The 13,362-nt window shown below is 43.3% G+C and overlaps 1 protein-coding gene across 2 annotated transcripts in view; it reads left to right on the top strand.

Moving 5' to 3' along the window:
* Nucleotides 1–5,450: 5,450 nt before the first annotated feature.
* Nucleotides 5,451–13,362, top strand: part of LOC106563231 (gelsolin) — a 28,025-nt gene continuing 20,113 nt past the window's right edge. For both annotated transcript variants that reach the window (XM_014128619.3, XM_014128618.3), the window contains exon 1: nucleotides 5,451–5,663. The gene's annotated coding sequence lies outside the window, so the exon portion shown is untranslated. The remainder of the gene's footprint in view (nucleotides 5,664–13,362) is intronic.

Here is a 13,362-nt window from a genome sequence, read left to right as displayed (position 1 = left end):
TGTTCAGCATGACAATGCCCCCGTGCACAAAGCGAGGTCCATACAGAAATGCTTTGTCGAGATCGGTGTTGAAGAACTTGACTGGCCTGCACAGAGCCCTGACCTCAACCCTATCGAACACCCCTTTGGGATGAATTGGAACGCCGAATGCGAGCCAGGCCTAATCGCCCAACATCAGTGCTGACCTCAATAATGGTCTTGTGGCTAAATGGAAGCAAGTCCCCGCAGCAATGTTCCAACATCTAGTGGAAAGCCTTCCCAGAAGAGTGGAGGTTGTTATAGCAGCAAAGGGGGGACCATGATTTTGGAATGAGATTTTTGACGAGCCGGTGTCCACATACTTTTGGTCATGTAGTGTACACTGGAGTTGCTTACCAAGACGACATTAAATGTTCCTGAGTGGCATAGTTAAAGTTATGACTTTAATCGGCTTGAATATCTATGGCAAGACTTTAAAATGGTTGTCTAGCGATGATCAACAACCGACTTGACAGAGCTTGAAGAATTTTTTAAAGAATAATGTGCAAAATATTGTACAATCTTGGTGTGCAAAGCTCTTAGAGGCTTACCCAGAAAGGCTATAATCGCTGCCAACGGTGATTTCTAAAAACATGTTTTCACTTAGTCATTATGGGGTATTGTGTGTAGATGGGTGAGAATTTCAGACTGTAACACAACAAAATGTGGAATAAGTCAAGGGGTATGAATACTTTCTGATGGCACTGTGCCATGTACACATTCACTCACACACTACATTGACACTCCCACACAAAACCCACACACATTCACATACATTGCATACGCGCGCACACACACACACACACACACACACACACACACACACACACACACACACACACACACACACACACACACACACACACACGCACGCACACACACGCACGCACACACACACACACACACACACACACACGACACACACACACACACACACACACACACAACACACAACACATACGTATACCGTCACAACACAAACACACACACACACACACACATACATAAACATTACACACACACACTCACAGTTTTACACTCATAATTTTTGCTGCTTCTCTGTTCTTTATTTTACTCTTATTATAATCTATCCTGATGCTTAGTCACTTTACCCTGCCTTCATGTATCTATCTCAAATACCTTATTATAATCTATCCTGATGCCTAGTCACTTTACCCTGCCTTCATGTATCTATCTCAAATACTTTATTATAATCTATCCTGATGCTTAGTCACTTTACCCTGCCTTCATGTATCTATCTCAAATACCTTATTATAATCTATCCTGATGCCTAGTCACTTTACCCTGCCTTCATGTATCTATCTCAAATACCTTATTATAATCTATCCTGATGCTTAGTCACTTTACCCTGCCTTCATGTATCTATCTCAAATACCTTATTATAATCTATCCTGATGCCTAGTCACTTTACCCTGCCTTCATGTATCAATCTCAAATACCTTATTATAATCTATCCTGATGCTTAGTCACTTTACCCTGCCTTCATGTATCTATCTCAAATACCTTATTATAATCTATCCTGATGCTTAGTCACTTTACCCTGCCTTCATGTATCTACCTCAAATACCTCGTACCTCTGCACATTGATGCTGGTACTGGTACTGCCCTGTATATAGCTCCACATTGGTCTGGTACTGGTACTCCCTGTGATATAGCTCCACATTGGTCTGGTACTGGTACTCCCTGTATAGTAGCTCGCACATTGGTCTGGTACTGGTACTTCCTGTATATAGCTCCACATTGGTCTGGTACTGGTACTCCCTGTATATAGCTCCACATTGGTCTGGTACTGGTACTTCCTGTATATAGCTCCACATTGGTCTGGTACTGGTACTCCCTGTATATAGCTCCCCATTGGTCTGGTACTGGTACTTCCTGTATATAGCTCCACATTGGTCTGGTACTGGTACTTCCTGTATATAGCTCCACATTAGTCTGGTACTGGTACTCCCTGTATATAGCTGCACATTGATCTGGTACTGGTACTTCCTGTATATAGCTGCACATTGATCTGGTACTGGTACTCCCTGTATATAGCTGCACATTGATCTGGTACTGGTACTTCCTGTATATAGCTGCACATTGATCTGGTACTGGTACTCCCTGTATATAGCTGCACATTGATCTGGTACTGGTACTTCCTGTATATAGCTGCACATTGATCTGGTACTGGTACTTCCAGTATATAGCTGCACATTGATCTGGTACTGGTACTCCCTGTATATAGCTGCACATTGATCTGGTACTGGTACTTCCTGTATATAGCTGCACATTGATCTGGTACTGGTACTCCCTGTATATAGCTGCACATTGATCTGGTACTGGTACTTCCTGTATATAGCTGCACATTGATCTGGTACTGCTACTTCCTGTATATAGCTCCACATTGATCTGGTACTGGTACTCCCTGTATATAGCTGCACATTGATCTGGTACTGGTACTTCCTGTATATAGCTCCACATTGATCTGGTACTGGTACTCCCTGTATATAGCTGCACATTGATCTGGTACTGGTACTTCCTGTATATAGCTGCACATTGATCTGGTACTGCTACTTCCTGTATATAGCTCCACATTGATCTGGTACTGGTACTTCCTGTATATAGCTGCACATTGATCTGGTACTGCTACTTCCTGTATATAGCTCCATTCTTGAGTATTTTATTTTATTCCTCATGTTACACAAAAAAAAAATTAAACTCTGCATCGTTGGGAAGGGCTCATAAGCAATCACTTCACAGTGAAGTCTACACCAGCTGTATTCGGTGCATGGGACAAATAGAATGTGATTTGATAAGAGCGCACTGTAATGTAAAGTGTTACCCATTAATGCCATGGCAGAAAGGAAATGATCAATGCATACAGATGGGGCCACATTGACAGCATACACCCAGTTTGAGTCACTGCTGATTTGCTCTACAAACATAAAAAGATGACAATATCGTATTGATTGTACCCAACTTCCTATGACTGGAGACATGTATGTTAAGCATACCAGGTATCATGGGCATAAAGGTCGGGGGGCCCGAGGCACATGCCCTGAATGCCCATTCGGGAAACCGGCAGTGTTTGCATAACTGCGCCACGTTGGGTAGGCTATTGGAGCTCCACAATGTCATTTAGAACGAAAAAATACAGGTAGTCTAATGTGAGTCGAAATCAAGGTAATGCCCACAGACACCTATTTAACTACAAGGGGGCATACTTTAGGGTTTTGGTTACTTTTAATGAAACATATCGCACTGTTCATTATGGCACACTGCCGGTTTACAAGCGCATAAAGACCATCAAACTCCTTCAATGACTTTTGAGGCCACTGATTATATATAGTATATTCATATAATAATTCAAATCACAAACAAATACCACGGACAATTAGCCTAAACCTATAGGAATATCTCAAACACCCTTTTACCTGACTTGGCGTTCTAGCTGCCTTCTGGAATGGTAGTCTTCCAAAGTTACGACTTTCCTTCTAGTTTATCCTACATGAAGCTATTTGTACAGTCATGGCAAAACGTTTTGAGAATGACACAAATATTAATTTTCACAAAGTTTGCTGCTTCAGTGTCTAGATATTTTTGTCAAATGTTACTATGGAATACTGAAGTATAATTACAAGCATTTCATAAGTGTCAAAGGCTTATATTGACAATTACATTAAGTTGATGCAAAGAGTCAATATTTGCAGTGTTGACCCTTCTTTTTCAAGACCTCTGCAATCGGCCCTGGCATGCTGTCAATTAACTTCTGTCTCTTGAGGATTGACCACAAGTTCTCAATGGGATTAAGGTCTGGGGAGTTTCCTGGCCATGGACCCAAAATATATATGTTTTGTTCCCCGAGCCACTTAGTTATCACTTTTGCCTTATGGCAAGGTGCTCCATCATGCTGGAAAAGGCATTGTTCGTCACCAAACTGTTCCTGGATGGTTGGGAGAAGTTGCTCTCAGTGGATGTGTTGGTACCATTCTTTATTCATGGCTGTGTTCTTAGGCAAAATTGTGAGTGAGCCCACTCCCTTGGCTGAGAAGCAACCCCACACATGAATGGTCTCAGGATGCTTTACTGTTGGCATGACACAGGACTGATGGTAGCGCTCACCTTGTATTCTCCGGAAAAGCTTTTTTTCCGGATGAAACAAACAATCGGAAAGGGGATTCATCAGAGAAAATGACTTTACCCCAGTCCTCAGCAGTCCAATCCCTGTACCTTTTGCAGAATATCAGTCTGTCCCTGATGTTTTTCCTGGAGAGAAGTGGCTTCTTTGCTGCCCTTCTTGACACCAGGCCATCCTCCAAAAGTCTTTGTCTCACTGTGCGTGCAGATGCACTCACACCTGCCTGCTGCCATTCCTGAGCAAGCTCTGTACTGGTGGTGCCCCGATCCCGCAGCTGAATCAACTTTAGGAGACGGTCCTGGCGCTTGCTGGACCTTCTTGGGTGCCCTGAAGCCTTCTTCACAACAATTGAACCGCTCTCCTTGAAGTTTTTGATGATCCGATAAATGTTTGATTTAGGTGCAATCTTACTGGCAGCAATATCCTTGCCTGTGAAGCCCTTTTTGTGCAAAGCAATGATGATGGCACGTGTTTCCTTGCAGGTAACCATGGTTGACAGAGGAAGAACAATGATTCCAAGCACCACCCTCCTTTTGAAGCTTCCAGTCTGTTATTCGAACTCAATCAGCATGACAGAGTGATCTCCAGCCTTGTCCTCGTCAACACTCACACCGGTGTTAACGAGAGAATCACTGACATGATGTCAGCTGGTCCTTTTGTGGCAGGGCTGAAATGCAGTGGAAATGTTTTTGGGGGGATTCAGTTCATTTGCATGGCAAAGAGGGACTTTGCAATTAATTGCAATTCATCTGATCACTCTCCATAACATTCTGGAGTATATGCAAATTGCCTTCATACAAACTGAGGCAGCAGACTTTGTGAAAATTAATATTTGTGTTATTCTCAAAACTTTTGGCCACGACTGTACTTTCGTTTTCTGAGTCTACTTTAGCCTTACCAGCAGATGGTGACATGGTCTCTCCAACAGGCAGACTTCACTGGCCTTTTATTTGTATTTATTGTGCCTTTATTTAACTAGGCAAGTCAGTTAAGAACAAATTCTTAATTCTTATTTACAATGACGCCTAGGTAAATCAAAAGGGGATATTTTATATTTTTATCAAAGTGTTGTCAAAATAAACTGCAACATAAGCTAATCGTTTTTCAGTGTTTTATGGCCACGTTTGGATGCATAACATTGAGAAAAGAGGGGGAATTTTTATTATGTGCTTTCAAACAATTAATTAAAAACAGAGAATCTGCAAGACGCAGCTGTTGGCCTACTTCATCCAATTCATGTAAAATTGGTGGGCTGTAATAGTCAACCATCATGCTGCGTTGTCATCTGTCGTCATCCAGACAGGGCCGGGTTAAATGCCAGGTTACTCCACTTGTAGGTGGGGGAGGCCCTGTTAATGACATAGAGGGGAGTTGCCCGGCCCAGACCAGACGCACCAATACACCCTGCCAAGCAACACAGTCCTGTCGAATTAAACCCTCTCCTGTCCCGCATCACCAAAATACCCGCCGCGGCCTAGAAAACGTCTAAATCAGACAGAATAAGGTAAGAAATGCAATTTTTAATGTTAGACATTGTGGAGCGCCACTCCGGTGCCTTTGTTACAATGACACATCAAGTCATTGCAGCAATGTATAAGCCATTTAACGCTCTGATTTAACCAGAACCGGACTGTTATATTATTGTTTTTATCATTATTATCTACGTAGACATTGTGGACCGCCCCTCCGGTGCCTTTGTTACAATGACGTATCAAATCAATGCAGAAATGTAGAAGCCATTTAAAGCTCTGATTTAACCAGAACCGGACCGTTATATTCTTTCGATTATCATTATAGTCTACGAGATATATTCTGAAAACGAAATTTGCAGTCAGTTCTATTCTACCTGGGATGTTTCGTTGGTTGGACACCATTTGCAGCAACTTTAAGTGGGAGGGTCGAGTATTTTTTTCCCCCTTCTCTTTATGGGTCCTCTATTTCGTCAATGTTGCTTTGATGTTCGTAAATGTGCGTAAATGGAGTAAAACAGCCATCGTTATGAATGACCAAATGTTAACATAGACACAATGATTTAAATTGAGCTATGCCAAATCATGATATCTGAGGATGTCATATATGGACAGAGACGAGAAAACGTGGATTAAACCATAGGAAAAGCAATGACATTTGCCAATAAAAGAGAACAAAAAGAAAAGCACGTCAAACAGAGGTCGAATTATATTTCCACGCACAATATATTTGATAACACCATTATTATATTAAGTATGTTATACTTTCATGCTGCCCCTGTAGTGTAAAGTAAACTACAGTTTATGAAACAGTAACTATTTTTTATAACATTATTTACATTTGTATAGACATTTTATATGCACACATTCTAGAAAGATTTTCTTGTTACATTATTTCTGGTCACTTTTCATTTTGGAATATCAAAATATTCCTCTTGTTAATGTATATTGTTGGAAAGGCTGAGAAAAGGTGTGTCAATCAAATGCCACACATTGCCCATTTGTTTAGGCCTACTGGGCATATCCCATCAACAGCTGGGCATTCTCCTATCTTTAAATGGACTTCGTAGACACCATAGTAACACTCACAACTCTAAAAACTGGTTTTGTGTATGTGAGACAGAGCACTCTGGCACTCAGTCAGCAGGGGAATTGTTGTGTCTAAATCTTACACACACAGCTGTGAGAGGGCCCAGACCAAGGCCAGCTGTCTGACACCCCAGATTTCAGCACACCTAATCCCCATGTGACTCACTTTATCAAACTTTATCCACTGTTAGCTGGAACAATAACCAATCATTAGCGTGTGTGTTTATCTGTGTGTGTTGATCTGTGTGTGTTTGTCGATTCTTTTATCCGAGAGAGAGAGAGAGAGACCAGTATGTAGTATGTGTAGCATGAATGTGTGTGTGTGTGTGGGGGGAGGAGTGGATATCTGAGGGAGAGGCCTGAGGGAGAGGCCTGAGGGAGGGGCCTGAGTGGAGAAAATGAGTCACCCCTGAATCCTCCACTAAGTGCTGAGAAATTTCTCTTGCAAACAGAATTTTAGATTATCAATGCATTATGCATTGATTTGATTTTAAGACGTAACACTTCAACTCTAAGATCTGATCGATGAGCAAAAATTAGGGAACATCCAAGCAGAAAAAGTCTAAAACATCCTCTCTCCTCATTTGTTTAATGTAATCAGTCACACGATTGGTTTATAGAAACAGCTATCAGTTCAATGCAGTGGATCAAATCCAGCACCCCCCTTCCCAGTTTGAAGGCTTTGCAGCAGCCAACCCAGAAGACATCCCAAGCTTTTCTGCAGTTCATCTCATACTGAGGAAAGGGCTGGTAGACGGGGGAGGGGTGCACCCTGCAGGCCAGCAGCAAGTCTCTGGGGGTGAGAATCCTGGAATGACTGACTCACTTTTACGTGGTTGTGGAGAAGAGGGAGTGGTTATGACTTGCTGAGGTCCTGAGATTTTGCATGGAGTAACTCAGTCTCTTTTTCCCATGTGCCAATGAGGCTGGGACCAGCAGTCACATGACCTGTTCTATTTATACTCCCTCCTGTGGAGTGTGGAGTCTACTAAACTACCCCCTCTGGGTCTCTGGCCAGAACACAGAGCAGATTATCATTAGAGAAGTGACTGAGTGTAGCTTGTGTTGAAACATAACATACACATAGTAACCTCTGCTAGTATAGCCCAGCTAGCAGTGGCATAGTTACTTCAATTGTTTAATCATATGTTGCACAATAGTAATTCAAATATTATTTTCAGAATATTGACAATCTTAAGGGGGTTAGCCATCAGTGACGGAGTTGAGAAGCCACTGACAGAGTTGACAACATACTCAAAACAGCCCCAGACCATTGTTCCTCCTCCACCAAACATTACAGTTGGCACTATGCATTGGGGCAGATAGCGTTCTCCTGGCATCCGCCAAACCCAGATTCGTCCATCGGACTGCCAGATGGTGAAGCAGGATTCATCACTCCAGAGAACACGTTTCCACAGCTCCAGAATCCAATGGGGGCGAGCTTTACACCACTCCAGCCAACGCTTGGTATTGCCCATGGTGATCTTAGGCTTGTGTACGGCTGCTCGGCCGTGAAAACCCGTTTCACGAAGCTCCTGACGAACAGTTCTTGTGCTGACGTTGCAGTTTGGTATTGAGTGTTGCAAGCGAGGACAGATGATTTTTATGCGCTACGTGCTTCAGCACTTGGTGGTCCCATTCCCTACCACTTTGGTGATGTTTCCACATCACAATAACAGCACATACAGTTAACCGGGGCAGCTCTAGCATAGCACAAATTTGATGAACTGACTTGTTGGAAAGGTGGCATCCTATGATGGTGCCACATTGAAAGTCACTGAGCTCTTCAGTAAGGCCATTCTACTGCCAATGTTTGTCTATGGAGATTGCATGGCTGTGTGCTCGATTATTATTATTTTTGTATTTAACCCTCGATCTTATCTCATCGCTGCGAAGGTCGAGTCATGCGTCCTCCAAAACATGACCACGCCAAACCATGACCCGCCAAACCACACCCGCCCACTTAACCCGGAAGCCAGCCGCACCAATGTGTCGGGAGTAAACACCGTTCAACTGACAAACCGAAGTCAGCCTGCCAGCGCCCAGCCCGCAGAAGTCACTAGAGCGCAATGAGCCAAGTAAATCCCCCCTGGCCAAACCCTCCCCTAAACCGGATGACGCTGTGCCGAGTCCCTATGGGACTCCAGATCACGGTGGGTTGTGATATAGCCCGGGATCGAACCTGGGTTTGTAGTCATGCCTCTAGCACTACAATGCAGTGCCTTAGACCACTGCACCACTCGGGAGCCCTTGTGTGCTCGATTTTATACACCTGTCAACAACGGGTGTGGCTGAAATAGCCAAATCCACTAATTTGCAGGGGTGTCCACATACCTTTGTGTATATATAGTGTATTTTTGCTTCTAAAAATAAAAGTTCAATATAAACAGTATGGAAAATTATGAATTTAAAAATCTCCAATAAAAACATCTATTCTATCAGATCTTTCAGCTCTCTAACAGAGTTGACGTTAGAAAGAAATCTGACGGAGTCAGCAAAATGTAACCTATTTGAACCAAAATGTATATTCTATTGTAATCTATCAGGCAGATGGAATTGACAGGTTATGGTTGTGACCATGGTGATTCCAATATTGTTTGTTTAAATCTATCAAAAGTAGAGAACTTTATAGACCATGAGTGGTCTTGTTGCACTACATGTAATAAGGATATGAAAAAGGGGTCCTTATGGTATAGATGACCTTGCTCATTCCTGATTCATTTAGGATTTTAGACAAATCTGACGGATTCTTTTAGGAATCCCAGTTTTTAGAGAAATATTGTTTAATGCCACAGACGGCTATTGCAAGAAACTACATCAAATCATTTTTAAGTTAATATCCATTATTTCCAGTTTTTAGAATTTTAAACAGTTTTTTGGAGAGTTTGAAATTGGCATCCTTTGCTCTGGATAAAGGCATTTTCAGGCATAGTGCCTACACGTAAATTAATAATATTGAAAGTATTTACAAAATTCCCAAAACAAAATATTTTCCTCCCCTTAATGTAAACGTTAAGCTCAAATAACGCAACAAAATAAAAAATGTTCTACTATAAAAACAAAGTTTCCCTGCCGAACAAGGATTGTCCCAACTTTCAAGAATCCCTGAGCTAATTTCCTGCTATTCTACACATTTTGCCATGAGGAATTTCCCGTAATGCAAATAGATGGAGGCATGGAAACACAGTGATCATCAGCTGTTGTTCTCTCTATCTGGAGACATGATCATGTTTGTGGTGTTGGATGGTGTTTCAGGTAACAGCTGAGTTGGGCTGTCTGTCTATATAGATCATTGTGAGCTTGCTGTAAATCTGACTTCATGATCTGGTGTTTATGAAATGGTTATATATTAAACTGAAACAGGAATGTATATGTTGTTTATGATCCAGGGTGTGTTCCCTGTTTGCTCTCCACAGTGGCAAATTTGTAAAAGGACAGATACCCGTGTGAACGGAAACAACATCAATATAAAACTTTTAGATGATCATGATGGCTAAGAGACTTACTACCATGTCTTCATGTCAGAAAAGAGAGAGTAAAAATAATGTGTGGCTGTTTGTGAAATAAGTCAAAGGTTTAAAAGAGGAGACTGAAGAACAAGGAACCCCAGATTCTTCGGGTCAGGGTTGCATGAATTTTGAAACAACGACTTCTCTCTCCCAAACAAGGTCACGAGCGGATTCTTTCCGTGGTTGTGGCCAGTGGGCTGTCAAGAAGAATGGCAAGGCCTGCTCTGATGCTGACGGTTAGTCATACAAACTGAGAAGGAGCCTGCTCAAACCGCAGTCTTTTTCTAAATAAATCATTTGGAGTCTAGAGTCGACAGGCACGCAGATTGGCCGCGGTGCAGAAAACGCTGTGTTTTTACTCTCTAGAGCACAGTCTTATTTAGGTGCACAGAACAGCCTGTGTAAGCTGTCTGGAACGTGAAGTGTGGATCTAATTGATTCAGGGTGTGTTATGCTGTGTGGATGTGGGCCTACAGTAATAGTCATTTTAAGTATTATTTTTTTGAACTGTTGTGTTTTAGAAAATGGATGACGTCACCACTTATCTTGATTAGTCACTGCTTACGAAAGCTGAACAAAAATATAGATGTCTGACACTTTCGCCTCATTGGGCAACAACTTACGGGTCTGGGTGCTGTGGAAATGTGTGGCAGGGCTACTGTACAGGAACCAACTGAGGCATGATTGCCTGGCAGCTAGACAACTGGCAGACATCTTGGAAATACTTTTCTATGGTCATTATAGTGACCTGCAAAGAGGATAGGAGGAAGGAGTTGTCTGCCAGTTAAACATTAACAGGATATGCTGCTAATGTCTTCAAAATCGAAAAAATGTCCACATGCCAAAGTGCAGTAGGTGGTAATCTCACTGAGTGTAGGCACCCACTTGAAGCTTTTAATAGAGCGCCTCTTGGCTTTTTGGTTTCTGATATGAATGAAGTGTGATATTTGTGGACCTGTCTCATTGGGCTGGGTGTGTGCACTGTGCTGTAGTTCATCTTTGGTCTCTCCCGGGGAGTCTCCCCTCTCTTCTCTACACACACTCATCCTGCAGTGGAGTCTGCTGAGGGGAGGATGGCTCACAATAATGTCTGGAACGATGCAAATGGAATGGCATGTGTTTGATGTATTTGCTACCAATGCACTTATTCCGCTCCAGCCATTACCACAAGCCCGTCCTCCCCAATTAAGGTGCCACCAACCTCCTATGTCGTCCTGTGGTGGCACCAGTGCTGGGGCTGTCTGTTCCAAACTGAGTCACAGCACTTCCTGTTCAGAGAGAGAAGGAAACACCCAGAGCACAGGGCGCCAATGAGTCATTACACCAACTGGACATTAATAACTCACTACTTGAAACTTTATATCCATGGCAACATCTCTGAGTAAAGGGAGTGGCTCCCCTCTGCAAACTATACCCACAAATACTAAAGATTGACTTTTATTGTTTTTCACTAGATCGATTTTGAAAGAGTCCTCACAGAATAACCCATTTCTCTTAGCAGTAATTGTCTTATCCTAACTATAATTGGTTAACAACAATCTTCTATACTGCTCAAAAAAATAAAGGGAACACTAAAATAACACATCATAGATCTGAATGAATGAAATAATCTTATTAAATACTTTTTTCTTTACATAGTTGAATGTGCTGACAACAAAATCACACAGAAATAATCAATGGAAATCCAATTTATCAACCCATGGAGGTCTGGATTTGGAGTCACACTCAAAATTAAAGTGGAAAACCACACTACAGGCTGATCCAACTTTGATGTAATGTCCTTAAAACAAGTCAAAATGAGGCTCAGTAGTGTGTGTGGCCTCCACGTGCCTGTATGACCTCCCTACAACGCCTGGGCATGCTCCTGATGAGGTGGCGGATGGTCTCCTGAGGGATCTCCTCCCAGACCTGGACTAAAGCATCCGCCAACTCCTGGACAGTCTGTGGTGCAACATGGCGTTGGTGGATGGAGCGAGACATGATGTCCCAGATGTGCTCAATTGGATTCAGGTCTGGGGAACGGGCGGGCCAGTCCATAGCATCAATGCCTTCCTCTTGCAGGAACTGCTGACACACTCCAGCCACATGAGGTCTAGCATTGTCTTGCATTAGGAGGAACCCAGGGCCAACCGCACCAGCATATGGTCTCACAAGGGGTCTGAGGATCTCATCTCGGTACCTAATGGCAGTCAGGCTACCTCTGGCGAGCACATGGAGGGCTGTGCGGCCCCCCCAAAGAAATGCCACCCCACACCATGACTGACCCACCGCCAAACCGGTCATGCTGGAGGATGTTGCAGGCAGCAGAACGTTCTCCACGGCGTCTCCAGACTCTGTCACGTCTGTCACGTGCTCAGTGTGAACCTGCTTTCATCTGTGAAGAGCACAGGGCACCAGTGGCGAATTTGCCAATCTTGGTGTTCTCTGGCAAATGCCAAATGTCCTGCACAGTGTTGGGCTGTAAGCACAACCCCCACCTGTGGACGTCGGGCCCTCATACCACCCTCATGGAGTCTGTTTCTGACCGTTTGAGCAGACACATGCACATTTGTGGCCTGCTGGAGGTCATTTTGCAGGGCTCTGGCAGTGCTCCTCCTGCTCCTCCTTGCACAAAGGCTGAGGTAGCGGTCCTGCTGCTGGGTTGTTGCCCTCCTACGGCCTCCTCCACGTCTCCTGATGTACTGGCCTGTCTCCTGGTAGCGCCTCCATGCTCTGGACACTACGCTGACAGACACAGCAAACCTTCTTGCCACAGCTCGCATTGATGTGCCATCCTGGATGAGCTGCACTACCTGAGCCACTTGTGTGGGTTGTAGACTCCGTCTCATGCTACCACTAGAGTGAAAGCACCGCCAGCATTCAAAAGTGACCAAAACATCAGCCAGGAAGCATAGGAACTGAGAAGTGGTCTGTGGTTACCACCTGCAGAACCACTCCTTTATTGGGGGTGTCTTGCTAATTGCCTATAATTTCCACCTGTTGTCTATTCCATTTGCACAACAGCATGTGAAATGTATTGTCAATCAGTGTTGCTTCCTAAGTGGACAGTTTGATTTCACAGAAGTGTGATTGACTTGGAGTTACATTGTGTTGTTTAAGTGTTCCCTTTATTTTTTTGAGCAGTGTATATATCATC

Source organism: Salmo salar, chromosome 11 (assembly GCF_965601325.2).
Source record: "Salmo salar chromosome 11, fSalSal1, whole genome shotgun sequence".
Classification (NCBI taxonomy): Eukaryota; Metazoa; Chordata; class Actinopteri; order Salmoniformes; family Salmonidae; genus Salmo; species Salmo salar.
Note: the sequence above shows the minus strand (reverse complement) of the source record. Positions and strands in the feature narration are given on the sequence as shown.